Raw genomic sequence first — 13,219 nt, forward strand, 5'->3', positions numbered from 1 at the left:
AGCAAGAATATAGATTCTGACAATGTTATGGTCCTGTCAGCAGTTTAATTATTGACTATGAAGTTCTGCATGAGGAAAGCATGATGTTCTAACAATCTCAGTTTTCCAGAGAGAGGAAGTTTAAAGTGCCCATGCCAGCCCTGTGACTAACTTTTGTAGTGATAGCAAGCTACCTGCCTTCACCACTATTTGAGTTAAAAACATAATATTAACTTATCAGTCTGTATAGTCTAGGTGATGCTGTGGTAACAAACAGCCCTGAATCTCAGCATCACATTGTTTTTCTCTTGTGAACCATGCCCACCCTAAGTCACAGGGGACTGGGTCCTGGATGGTCACTGTGGGAGCCAGCCTTCCCCAGCAAATAGTGCCAGCTGCTACGCTGGGAAAAAGAGAGAGTATGACAACGACATGTTTCAGCCTCAATTCATCGACTGGAAAGAGTCACATGGGACAGGATGTACAAGAAAGTGGGAAGAAACAGAGTTATTTGCAAACGGTACTGATGTCCACTCTGTGAGCCTCTGAAGCAGTTTCCCCGTAAGTGTATGTTCAATCAGTAATTCAGACATTGCACATAAGATAATTTCAAAATACTATATGAACAAGAAAACTTGAACTTCTAACCAAACATTTAAGGAACCAGCAACAAGCCCTTTTCTGATCATCCGTCTTAGGCAGTGATGCCCAAACCTCAGGCTGGAGGGCAGGTGAGGGAAAAAGGTACCAGGGCAGCCTCTTCTGCTCACTGCTGCTGGGCCCTCCCTTTGACCTTTGACCTAGCCCAGTGGCCAGAGTGCAGCAGAGCCGAGGTGACCAGCCTGTAGGGTCACTTCCTGGACACCGTGTGGGGCAGAGAAAGAACACATGGGGGGATCTGAGGCAGATGGGAGTACATGACACAGAGGCCAAGAGATATGAAGGAGGTGGACTGAGGAGACCAGGATGGCTGTCTAACAGGAGCTCCAGGAGGACCTGGGAAGGAGCAAGGGGAGGAGGCATGACAACCAGGACTGCCCCAGAGCTGACAGAAGGTAGCAGCCCACAGATTCCAGAGAACCAACAAGCACCAGGAGATTAAACAATAAGAAATGTACTCTGACTATGTACACATAGTCAGAGTGTACATAGTAGAGACAAGAACAATCTATTAAAAGCAACCCGAAGGAAAAACCTGGTAACCTTGAAAAACCAACAGCTGGTGAGATAGTAACGTTGAAAGACAGGAGACAGTGAAATAATATCTTCAATATGATGAGGGAAAAAAGCAGTATCAGCAAACTGGAATATGGTGACCGAAGAAAATTTCCTTTAAGGACCAGAAAAAGAAAAACTAGGAAATCCGACCCTAAGTAGATGACCCTCTCTAAGGGCAAGTCCACAAAACATACTCGAGGCAGGAGCAGTGACCAGAATGAAGAGCAGGAAAATGTATAAACAACAACAATAATAATACTTTACTGAATTTTAACACATAATAAAGTATATGAATTAAAAAAGTGATAGATTTCTAGGTCCTATTTTCAGAATTAGGGTAAAAAAGTACTGATGAGCGCCAGACTTTGATGAACTAAGTTTTCATGTTATAATTTTTTAGGGTAATGATTTAAACTCCAGAAATAGAATGTATAACTTCCAAATTACTAGGAAAAAAGCAGAATGCTTAATAAAAGCTAATAAAATGAGGGCAAGGAGGGAAAAGAAAAAGGAAAAGCACAACAAATGGAAAATCACAAATAATATAGTAGATTTAAATCCAAATATATCAGTAATTACAATGGTTCAATTCACAAAAAATGTAATTTCAGAATATGAACCTAGTAACATTACCTTGAAATACAGAACCCAAAATTGATGGAACTACAAAGAGAAGTTCATGTCTCTCAGTAACTGATAAATAACGCACACATGAGAAGATTAAGGATATAGAAGATGTGAACAAAACAATAAAATTAGTGGAGATATATATGTTACTGCATCCAAGATTTGGAGAATATGCCCTCTTTTCAAGCACACTCTGAAATATTTATGAAATTGAGCACATGTAAATCATGTCAACAAATTTCTATGGCTCTATATCATAAATTGGATTATTTGAACACAGAAAAATTAACTAGAAATTATAACGAAATCCTAGAAATATACAAAGGCTTGGAAATTATAAGAATATATTTCCAAATATAGTATAGACCAAAGAAGAAATTACAATGAAAATTAGGAAATACTTTTAACTGAATGATAAAAATTCTACATGACGGACTTCCCTGGTGGCACAGTGGATAAGACTCTGCGCTCCCAATGCAGAGGGCCCAGGTTCGATCCCTGATCAGAGAACTAGATCCCACATGCATGCCGCAACTAAGAGTTCACATGCCACAACTAAGGAGCCCGCAGACCGTGACTAAGGAGCCAGCGAGCCGCAACTAAGGAGCCCTGGAGCTACAACTAGGGAGCCCGCCTGCACAACTAAGTCCTGGTGCAAACAAATAAATATTTTTAAAAAAAATTCTACATGAAAGACTGAAAATTGATGACCTAAGCATCCATTGTAACAAACTAAAAAACAACAGGAAAAAGTAAAAGAACAAATAAGGTGGAGAAATTAGTGATGTATAAAACAAAAATTGGTAATGAAAAGACTATAAAATGTCAAACCTGGGGCAAGACTATCAAGAAAAGCAAGAAAAGGTACACATAAAACAGTGTTAGGATTAAAGACCTAGTATCATTTACATTAGCACCAAAAAAACCTGACATATTGGGGGATAAATCTAACAAAATTTGTACAAGATGTACATGCTGTTCAGGCATAAAGCTCGAGAGGGAGGTCCAGGGCTTGTGAGGCATAGCTGAAAGTCAAGAGCGTCCTGGTGGTAGAGAGGGGATGAGAGGAGTGGGCTGAACAGAGAACCCTGGAAACACGGAGGGAAGAAGGGTGGCCGAGGAGGAGGACCCCCTCAGCGGCCAAGAGGGAGGCCAGGGAGCAGACGGTGGTGCACCTGCTGCGGCCTCGGGGGAAGCAAGGACTCAAAGTGGCCCGATCATCTCGGTATTTTTTCGGCGTGTTTTACCTTTTCTCTCTCTCTCTTTTTTTTTTTTTTTTTTTGGTTTTGCTTGTTTGTTTTTGGCTGCGGCGTGGGGCATGCTGGATCTTAGTTCCCCGAGCAGGGAACCCGCGCCCCAGCGATGGAAGCGCGGAGTCTTCACCACTGGACCGCCAGGAAAGTCCCCATCTTGGTGTTGGAACTCTGCTCCGTGAAGTGGTGTCGGCCGTGCGCCCACGCCCCCCAGGGCTGCGCCCCCGCTCTGGGGGGCATGCGGCCGTCTGTTTGGGGGCCAAGACATCGAACCACTGGGGGGCGCCCTTCCTACCAATGGGTCTGGGGGCACCCCGAGGAGAGCAGAGCGCGGCCTGCGGGTAGTGAGCGGTGAGAGGCCGAGATCAATCCCAACCCCCCATCTGGGAGCGTGATCCTGCCGACGCGGACGCTGACCGTCCCCTCTGCGTCAGGACGCAGGGAGGGAGGGACCGTGACAGCGTGCCCACCCGACCCCTTTCTGGGGGTGGGTCCTCACCTCCTGCGATTGCAGACGAGGTCCTCCTCGGTGTGACCTGATCCCCGTCACCAAATCCGCGCGGACGCCTATCGGGTGTGTGTGCTCCTAGCAGCCCTCGCAGAGCGAGCCCGGAGGCTCGACGTCTCGGTGCCAGCGGCCCACCCGGCAGACTCGTCAGTGGGGCCGCTTGCGCCAGACGCGATCTGCAAACATAAGCGGAGAGATCCAGCTGAGAGTCAGGCCCAGGTCCACATCTCTAGAGAGCGGTTCTGAGCACACCCAGCGACCAGCGATGCTGCTGCTGGTTCCCAGATTCTCTGCCCTGAGTGCTGCCCAGGCGCAGGGTGGGGGTCGGGGTCGTAGGGTTTGCATTCTGGCTGTGTGGCCTGGGGTAAGTTACTTAGCCTCTCTGAGCATCAGTTTCCGCCTCTCATCACAACCATGAGCTAGAACAGCGTGTGCATGGTTCCTGGCACACGGAAGATGCTCCGTACGCGCAGGCGTACCGTTCAGTCCCGGCTCGGTTCTGATTCCTCCCTCTCACCTTCCAGGTGCCGGCGCTGCGCTCTCCTGCACCAGGCTCGCGGCGTGGAGGAAGCGCTGTTCACTGGGCACCTGAGGTGCCGTCGACATGAGGCAAGTCCTAGAGAGGCTTTTCTTCCCCGGTGCGCACAGCAGACACCCGCCGTCAACTCCCTACTACGAAGGGCGCCTTGTGTATCTTACCTATCTTTCTCTAACCCAGCGGTCAGGGCCCCACCGGGCACATGCTAGCACGCCACAGCGCCCCACAGGGTCCGATACAGCCGCACCCCCCAAGAGACACCATTTGGTTTTGCCCTTGTCAGGCCCAGCCTCATCTCCCAAGCTGGGCGTGGACTCAGAATCAGGCTGCATAAGTGGAAGCGGACACAAGCCCTCAGGACCTCTAGCCCCTGAAGCCACGGCCTTCCCTGCTGCTGTGTCATCGTGCTGACACTAACGGCGCATTGTGGAGTCGTTCTCCAGGCTGCTGCCAGGGAGACACAATAATTCCTATTGTCCAGGAAGCAGTACATTTGGAAACTCTAGTAACTGAAATGATGATTTAGTTTAGAGGGTGAGGGAAAAGTGGTGGTATAAACAGAAAATGACACAATTGCTAACAAGACAATATGGTAAAAGTTAGATTGATTAAAGGGAGTTTCGATATCAAGGTGTACGTATTTACATTGTTATTTAAGGAAACTGCACTGCCTGCGGAGCACCTTGGTGGGTGTGGTGTGCCAGCTCCTGGGCACTCGTGGTCACGTGACCCTGAGGGGAATTAGGTGGAAGATGGGAGGGAGGGAGGAAGGGAGGGAGGGAGGCGGCCCTACCAACCACGGAATACACAGATCCGTCTTGTTGTAGCCAGTGGCCTTCCCTCTGCCTCTTGTCCCACCTCCCCAGCCAACCAGAGCTCAGGACTGTTGGGGAATACACCGTCTGGAGATGCTGGCGAGTCCACTACACAGAGCAGGAGGGCTGCTCTCCAGCGAGTCAGCCCTAACCTGCACCTGGAGAGCCTACTCAGTGCAGGACATGCCCCCAAGACCCTCCAAACCCCTTGTCCTGCAGGCACCTCGAATCCCTGACTCCACCCAGGGCTTGCGGCTGCGGAGTCAGACTTGGAACCCGCTGGGCTCTTTAGCAGCTCTCACAAAAAGGCTGAGTCTGAGTGAGCTTGGGGGCTTCCCCTTCTGAGGGTCCCTTGCCCACCCCTCCAAGCTAGCACAGGCCTGTGGGCAGGACAGGGATGGCAAAGGGCAGTTCCCCTGCCCTGTGGATCGTCCTACACGTTCCTGGGACCTGCTCTCCTTGCCAACAGAAGTGCAGTTAGAGGGGACACCCCTGGTGACTACAAAGAAGGAAAACAGTGCCAGCATCCGGGCAGGGGCTCCAGGAGGGGAAGGAACTGGGCCTTTTCATGATGTAAGGGGTGGAGGCCAGAGCAGAAGACGGAGGCTCAGGCCTTGGCCAAAGCGTACCTGACCATTCCTGTTGGTTCACTTACGGCAAAGCCATAAGGGGAGATGGGAAGCTAAGTGTGTTTGTTGGGGGAGTGGGGGGAGACAGAGGTCCCAGCACCTCCGTCAGGGGTTAGGGCAGCACTGAGGGTCCACAGGAGAATCTGCGTCTTCGGGACAGGTGCAGGAGGTCTCCCCCTGGCCCCAGACACCACCATGAGCACATTCTGTTAAAGAAGCAACATGGGGACTTCCCTGGTGGTGCAGTGGTTAAGAATCCGCCTGCCAATGCAGGGAACACCGGTTCGATCCCTCGGTCCAGGAAGATCCCACAGGCCGTGGAGCAGCTAAGCCCGTATGCCACAACTACTGAGCCTGTGCTCTAGAGTCCGCGAGCCACAACTACTGAGCCAACATGCCACAACTACTGAAGCCGGCACGCCTAGAGCTTTGCGCTCCGCAACAAGAGAAGCCACCACAGTGAGAAGACCGCTCACCGCAACGAAGAGTAGCCCCCGCTCACAGCAACTAGAGAAAGCCCGCGCCCAGCAAGGAAGACCAGACGCAGCCAAAAAAAAAAAAAAAAATCAACGTGGCCTCACAGGCGGCTGCTGCCAGAAGCAGGGGGAGGGGGGGGGGCGGGGGGTAGGGCAGAGAGGAGGCTGGAGACTCACGCATCCCCAGCCCCTGCTCCTCCTCCTCCCCCAGCCCGCAGCGACTGTTTAACTTCTGACTCACGTTTCCACCCAGAAATCACTCAGTGCAGGTGCAACTTGGGGGCTGCTCTCCGTTTGGTCTGCTCATCTCTCCGCTGGCGGGCTGATCCCAGCCAAAGGGCTGGATTCAGACCCTGCTCCCCACTCAGTGGCTGCCGAGCCTCAGGTGAACTGTTTGCTTCTCTGTACCTCAACTTCCTCTTGATAGTAACAACACCTACTGTGGTAGGAAGAATGGTGGCACCTGAAGATTTCCACGTCCTAATCCTGGGAACCATTGTGGAAAGGGCTTTGCAGGTGTGACTGTGGTTACAGGACCTTGGGATGGGATGATTATTCTCAATTGTCTGGGCCCAATCTAATCACACAAGTCCTCAAAAGCAGGGAATCTTTCACCACTGTGTTCAGAGAGAGATGTGCCCATGGGAGGCAGGCCAACAAATGAGGTCGCCACTGAGAAAGGTGTGGCAGGTGTGGTGACCAAAGCCATCTCCAGACATTGCCAGACGTTCCCTGGGGGGACCCCCACGGCTGAGAACCACTGACGTGTACGTCAGCTGTTGTCTGCAATGCCAGCAACACAAGACACCGTGCTGGGTGATTAATTTGATTTCTCTTGCGAGCAGCCGTGACTTAGGTAAGAATGTGTGTGGGAGAGTTTACAATTCGAAATGCCCAGAATTCAGTCATGTTAACCACCGTCTGATTGCAGTCTGGGTTGTGACCACCAAGTAAGTCAGATTATAAACCCAGGGGCTATGTCCATGCTTTGTGATTTGTCGAACCCTCAGTGCCTAGAGCATGTTGGGTCCACAAAATAAGAGAATTCTAGAGCTGGAAAGGGTCTTTCTGGTGGGTTTGTTCTACCATAATAAACAATCACCAGACACTTGATGGAAGGGTGGGTAGGTGGCTATTTAAGGAACTCGAAGGACCTATGACATCATGGAGTTTACGTATAACTGACCACTTAGACGTTCTAGTCTCATACAACACAAAGTTCTCAAACTCAGTATTTAACTCAGGCAGGACCTTTGTTATTTCTAGAATTACAGCCAACTTTTTGATTATCTATGGCTTGTACAAAGACAGGGAAAGAGAAATGGAAGAGAGAGATTGAACTCTAGTGAAAGGACTGAAATTATAGATTGAAAAAATCACACAAATATCACTAAACCTCATTTTAGGCTATCTATTCTGTCCATGCATGCATCCATCCATCCATCTATCCATCCGGCCTGGGAATGCACAGGTCCATCCAGACCCTCAAAGGGGAGGGTGGGGAATTCCACAGGTTCACCTGTAACTCATCTGTCAAACCAAATGATGGTGACAATGGGGTGGAGGGATTGAGAACCCTTGGGTGGTTCAAGACTAATTCACAGGGTTGACATACTAGAAGAAACGACAGTCGAAAATATCGCCCCCAAAATACAAAATGGCAAGGATTCTGAAAAGAGTGGCAATGGAATCATTCATACCGAAGAGAACAAAACTATCCTGATTTCTGTTACTGCTGTGTTGTTACCACACCTCTGCGCCACCCTCCCTTTTCCTGAATTGGGTCACCGGGAACCGCAGTCATGGCTGTGACTCTCTTGAGCGTCTCGGTAAGCATCGCCCTCTTCAGAAAGGGCTCTGAACAGGCCGCGCCCACGGGACAGGAACCCCTCCGCGGTCACGGTCTCCTAGCAGCCCTGCCACGGGCTCGCCTCTTCCGTGAGCGCAGCCGCCTCCCAACGAGTGTTGTTCAGTTAACTAACCTTGTGGGGAGAGGAGCTCAACTACAGCTACTCCAGAAGTGAAGGTGGAGAAAAAAAAGGGGGCTCAAACGCCAGCGATTAGCAGACATTTCCATGGAGCATGTATATTACATGCGAGGCCGTAAGGTAGATGTTTGTCAGAAAAGCAAAAGTCCTGGAGGCTTTGTTCTGTCAGTGCTAAGAGAAATCACGGCGCTGGACACGCTGGCGTGGCCCCAGCAGCATGTGATCTCTCCCTAAGGGCCGACTGGCATCTAACCATGAGCACATTGGCTATACAGTGCCACTTAAACGCGGCCTCCTTTCTCAGTCGAGGAAATACGATACAGACGTTCACAGCCCTCTACTTGTGAATGCCGGGAAGCATCTACCCACAGCCCACACTCCCTCACTGCTGTGCAGAAGGGTTGTCATCGTGTCTGGAGTGACAGCAGGGATTTCCCACGCGTTTGCTCCTCGCTGGCGGAGCGCATTGGAGGGAGGAGGCCAGCAATGAAGATAATGATGACCAATGGGCATTTCTGTATATCTTTACGGCCTGCCTCCTGGAACCGGGAACTGGCTTGCTGGCCCTGGCAGGCTCCTGCTTTCTGCATTTCCGGGGTACTTTCTGCATTTCTGGGCCGTGGTGGGAGAGGCAGCATGGCTGACCTCCAAGGCGCCTGACAGCTCTGCTGTTCCACTCTGTAGAATCCTCCTCCTTCACTCTGTCCGTCTCTGGTGCCTCTGGTTCCAGCTGGCAGAGTTGCTGCTGGTTCAGTCCTGTCTCTGTCCCTGTCTTTGTTGGAGATGGCAGAGACCTTTTCAAATCTTCAAGTTCTGGTTCCTTTTTGCTGAACAATTCCTTCTGCAAGTCCTCTCTCCTCTCGCATCTTACTCTAGCAGCCAGGAGAAACCAGCCTGTTCCCTCAACACTTTGCTCAGAAATCAACTCTTCTGTAGACCTCGAGGGCAGTAAGTCAGATAGAGAAAGACAAATACCGTACGATCTCACTTACATGTGGAATCTAAAAAACGAAACAAAATGAAACAAAACACCAAGCTCATAGTTACAGAGAACAGATTGGTGGTTGCCAGATGTGGGTGAAATGGGTGAAGGGGGTCAAAAAGGACAAACTTTCAGTTATAAAATAAATGTCATGGGGAAGTGGTGTACAGCATGCTGACTATAGTTAATTATACTATATATGCATATTTGAAAATATGCATTTCAAGGTATGACATATTTGAAAGTTGCTAAGAGAGTAGGTCTTAAAAATTCTCATCACGTGAAAAAAAAATGGAACTATGTGTGGTGATGGATGTTAACTAGACGTGCTGTGGTGATGATTTCACAATATATACAAATATTGAATTATTATGTTGTACACCTGAAACTATTATAATGTTGTATGTCAATTATACCTCAATTAAAAAAATGAAATCTCCTCTGCTAAGTATACAAGTTTGCTACTCACAAGTTCATGCCTTACAAAACACCAGAGCACAACCAGCCGAGTGCTTTGCCACTTTATAACAAGGTTGCTTTCCAATAACCTGTTCCTCTTTCGTGTCTGAGTTCTCACCAGAAGTCCCTTTAACGCCCACATTCCCACAACAGTCTCTTCACGGTCCTCCGGGCTTTTTCTAACAGGCTCCTCAAGACGTTTCAGCCCCAGCCCTCACCCAGTGCCAAGGACACTTCCGCCTTTTGGGGTGTTTGTTACAGCAGAACCCGTGCTCCTTGGTACCAAATCTGTAGTCAGACTTTTTCAGAGAAGCAGAAGCCGTGGGATGTGCATACACTGAGGGAGAGACTTAGGGAACCGGCTCACGGGATCATGGAGGCTGGCGAGTCCAGTCTGCAGGTGGAGCCCACAGCACCTGCTGGCAGAACTCCCTCTTGCTCAGGGGAGGCTGGTTTTTCTGTTCTATCCGTGCCTTCAACTGGTTGGACGAGGCCCACCCACACCCACACCTCAACGGTCACCTGCTTCACTCCAAGTCCACTGACCTCAATGTTAATCTCCTGCAAAAACTGCCTCACAGAAACATCCAGGATATTGTCTGAACACATATCTGGGCACCAAGGGGACACATAAAATTAGCCATCACATCCACCAAGCCTCCCTTTCATTTCTTTTTCTTCTTTCTTTTTTTTAGAAATAAATTTATTTACTTTTTCTTTATTTACTTTTGGCTTCATTGGGTCTTCGTTGCTGTGCAAGGGCTTTTTCTAGTTGCAGCGAGCAGGGGCTACTCTTCATTGTGGTGCGTGGGCTTCTCATTGCGGTGGCTTCTCTTGTTGCAGAGCACGGGCTCTAGGCGCGCGGAATTCGGGGGTTGCGGCATGCGGGCTCGGTAGTTGTGTCTCGCGGGCCTAGTTGCTCCGCGGCATGTGGGATCTTCCCTGACTAGAGTCGAACCTGTGTCCCCTGCATTGGCAGGCGGATTCTTAACCACTGCGCCACCAGGGAAGTCCCACCTCCCTTTCATTTCTTTGTTTTCTTTTTCACCATTATCATAGCCATTTTCTTGTTAGCACAAAAGAGAAGTAGAAAGCCAGCCAGGGGACTGGCAGTGCCGGCCCCCAAATGAGGCAGCTCAGCTGCCGGGACAGACAGGAGCATGGTGGCGTGATGCAGCTGGGGTGCCTGCTCCTCGGGGCTGCACACGTCTCTTCCCAGAGATCAAAGGAGACTTTGGGGGTCCGGAGAGAATACTTCCGCCACCACCGAGGCTTTATGACATGGCAATGACAACTGCGTATAAAACCTGTGGAATTCATTCAGCTTCCCTTAGGTGAAACCTGAGAGTGGCGTCAACAGCTGATCAAACGACTTTATCAGGCAAACAAGCCAACACCCGTGGTGCTGGGGGCAAGGTTCTGCCTGCCCTGCAGAGTCCAGGAGCTCCAGGAAGTCCGGAGACCTGGCGCCTGTGGTGTGTGGACTGCGGCTCCACACTCCAGAGTGTGCTCCGTCCACTGTGTCGTCAGTCACCTACATGCCCAGTGAGTGTGGCACGTTTGCGAGCATACTACCAAGTCACTTCTCAGCCACTGAAGAGTGAACCAGGGGTGAGCTAACTAGTTAACTGGTTTACTCCAGGCAAAGATAAACATAAAGCAATTTTTAAATGTTATTAATATGGCTTTGCTGAATGAAGATTAATATTGAAACTGTCTAATCTGTCTTAACCTTAAAAAATGAAACACTCAGGGTTGAGACATTAGCAGGAAGGTAACTGGTTGCGTCGGTCCTGACCCCAATCTCCTGGCCTGCGACCACTGGGCTTGCATCAGGAGACTCCTGGTTGCAGACGACCTTGACTGGAGTCTGCTAACAGGGGCACCCTCCTGCCGGCACACTCGGAGCCACCTAGAAGGCCTTTGTCCCAAGGGATTAGCCTAGGCGCTGCTGCACCGGGCAGTCAGTGCGACCACTGACCTGGTTAAGCCACTAGATTGTTACGTTGTCAGCCTCTAGCACTTTGCTTGCCCATAATCCAGGCTCAATGAGTACTGGTCAAATGAATAAATGTATTCAACTACGTTTAGACAGCAATGTCTGTGCACCGGGCACTGTTTTAACTGCTTTACAAACTGTTAATAGTTTGATTCTCATAACAACTCTGTGTACAGGTACCATTACTAACTCCTTTTTACGAAAGGGAAAATTGAGGCACAGAGCACTTGAGTCAGCTGTCTACAGTCACACAGCTCGTCAGACTCAGAGGTGGAGTTCAGACCTGACTGCCCAACTCCAAAGTCCAGCCCTTAATCACTATGGATGAATGAACAGGGAATGAATGGTCTTTCCAGAGCCAGGCTGAGCCTCCCAGGTGACCTGCAGCCCTGTTACTGGGTAGAAGCTTCCCTGCCCCAGAAGACATCCTTGGTTGTGGAGTGGACCGGGGTCTTGGGCAAGCAGCCCCCAGATGGCTGGCTGCCGGCAGGTGCAGGCTCACAGCTGCACCACAGTGTGGGGGAGCAAGGAGGACTAGGGGAGCGGCACCCAGCTTTCTGGCTGAAATACACAGGCCACCCCCCAACGGCGCTGTCCCTCGGACCCAGTGTCCGCTTGCAGCTTGTTAAAATCAACACTTCACGGACACCAGCACTGACAGCTCCCCAAGCAGACAAAACCAGTGAAGTCACACAGGCAAAGCTTAATTCTGTTTTTGCGAGAGTAACTTCACTCCTTGTTTCTGCCTCTGGAATCATGAGCGAAACTTAAACTGCTTCCTGAGGTTGCTAGGAGGTCACCTCTGGCCAATAAGCTATTATTTAGGAAAATTCTAACCAGTCACTATGAAGAATACAGTCACCACTTTCTCACTAGATAAGCTGCGTTATAAAAACACACCCCTGAGCCTCACCCCATTTGGTTGGAGAGCTCCCAGTTTTTTTTCTTTTTTTTTTAAACATCTTTATTGGAGTATAATTGCTTTACAATGGTGTGTTAGTTTCTGCTTTATAACAAAGTGAATCAGCTGTACATATACATATGTTCCCATATCTCTTCCCTCTTGTGTCTCCCTCCCTCCCACCCTCCCTAACCCACCCCTCTAGGTTTGCCAACCATTTGGTGTGAGCACAACAAACGTTCACTGATCACTACTTCCCTGATCACGGAACACCGCTCCCCACTGCACCCTCTGCTTCAACTGCCCCCCATCCCCGACCCCACCAAAGTCAGCAGGTGGCAGGATGAAGCAGGACACCCCTCAGGGGACGTGCACCACAGACAGTTCTGCCAGAGCGGCCTCAGGAGCAGGTCGGGGAGACAGGCGCAAAGGGCAGATTAGAGCTTCCAGGACATCACAAGTGACGTTAGAAACCCAAGAAGCAGCCAGGAGCTACTCGCTCATTAGTGGGCGAGCCTCCTCTCTAGAGCCCTCCGGTTTGAAAGCTCTGATAGTTTTAGATGTTACCTTTCCTCTTCCCGAGCCCAAATCTGGCCCAGTCTTCAAGGAAAGGTACTCAGTGACTGTGGAAGCAGGACTCTCGGCAAGAACGTGCCAGTGGGCTTCCTAATGCGTGTCCACTCCTAGCTAAAGCCCTCACCACTGTGGCTCTTTTCAAAATAGAATCAGAACTAAAATACAGTCACTTAAAAATAGCAATTTTGATAGATACTTTTAAGTAGTTGAAAGACATTTTGATATGTTTGACAGATAAATACTTTTAAAAGATATGGATCTTAAATAATTA

This window comes from Delphinus delphis, chromosome 2 (assembly GCF_949987515.2).
Source record: "Delphinus delphis chromosome 2, mDelDel1.2, whole genome shotgun sequence".
NCBI classification, from domain to species: Eukaryota; Metazoa; Chordata; class Mammalia; order Artiodactyla; family Delphinidae; genus Delphinus; species Delphinus delphis.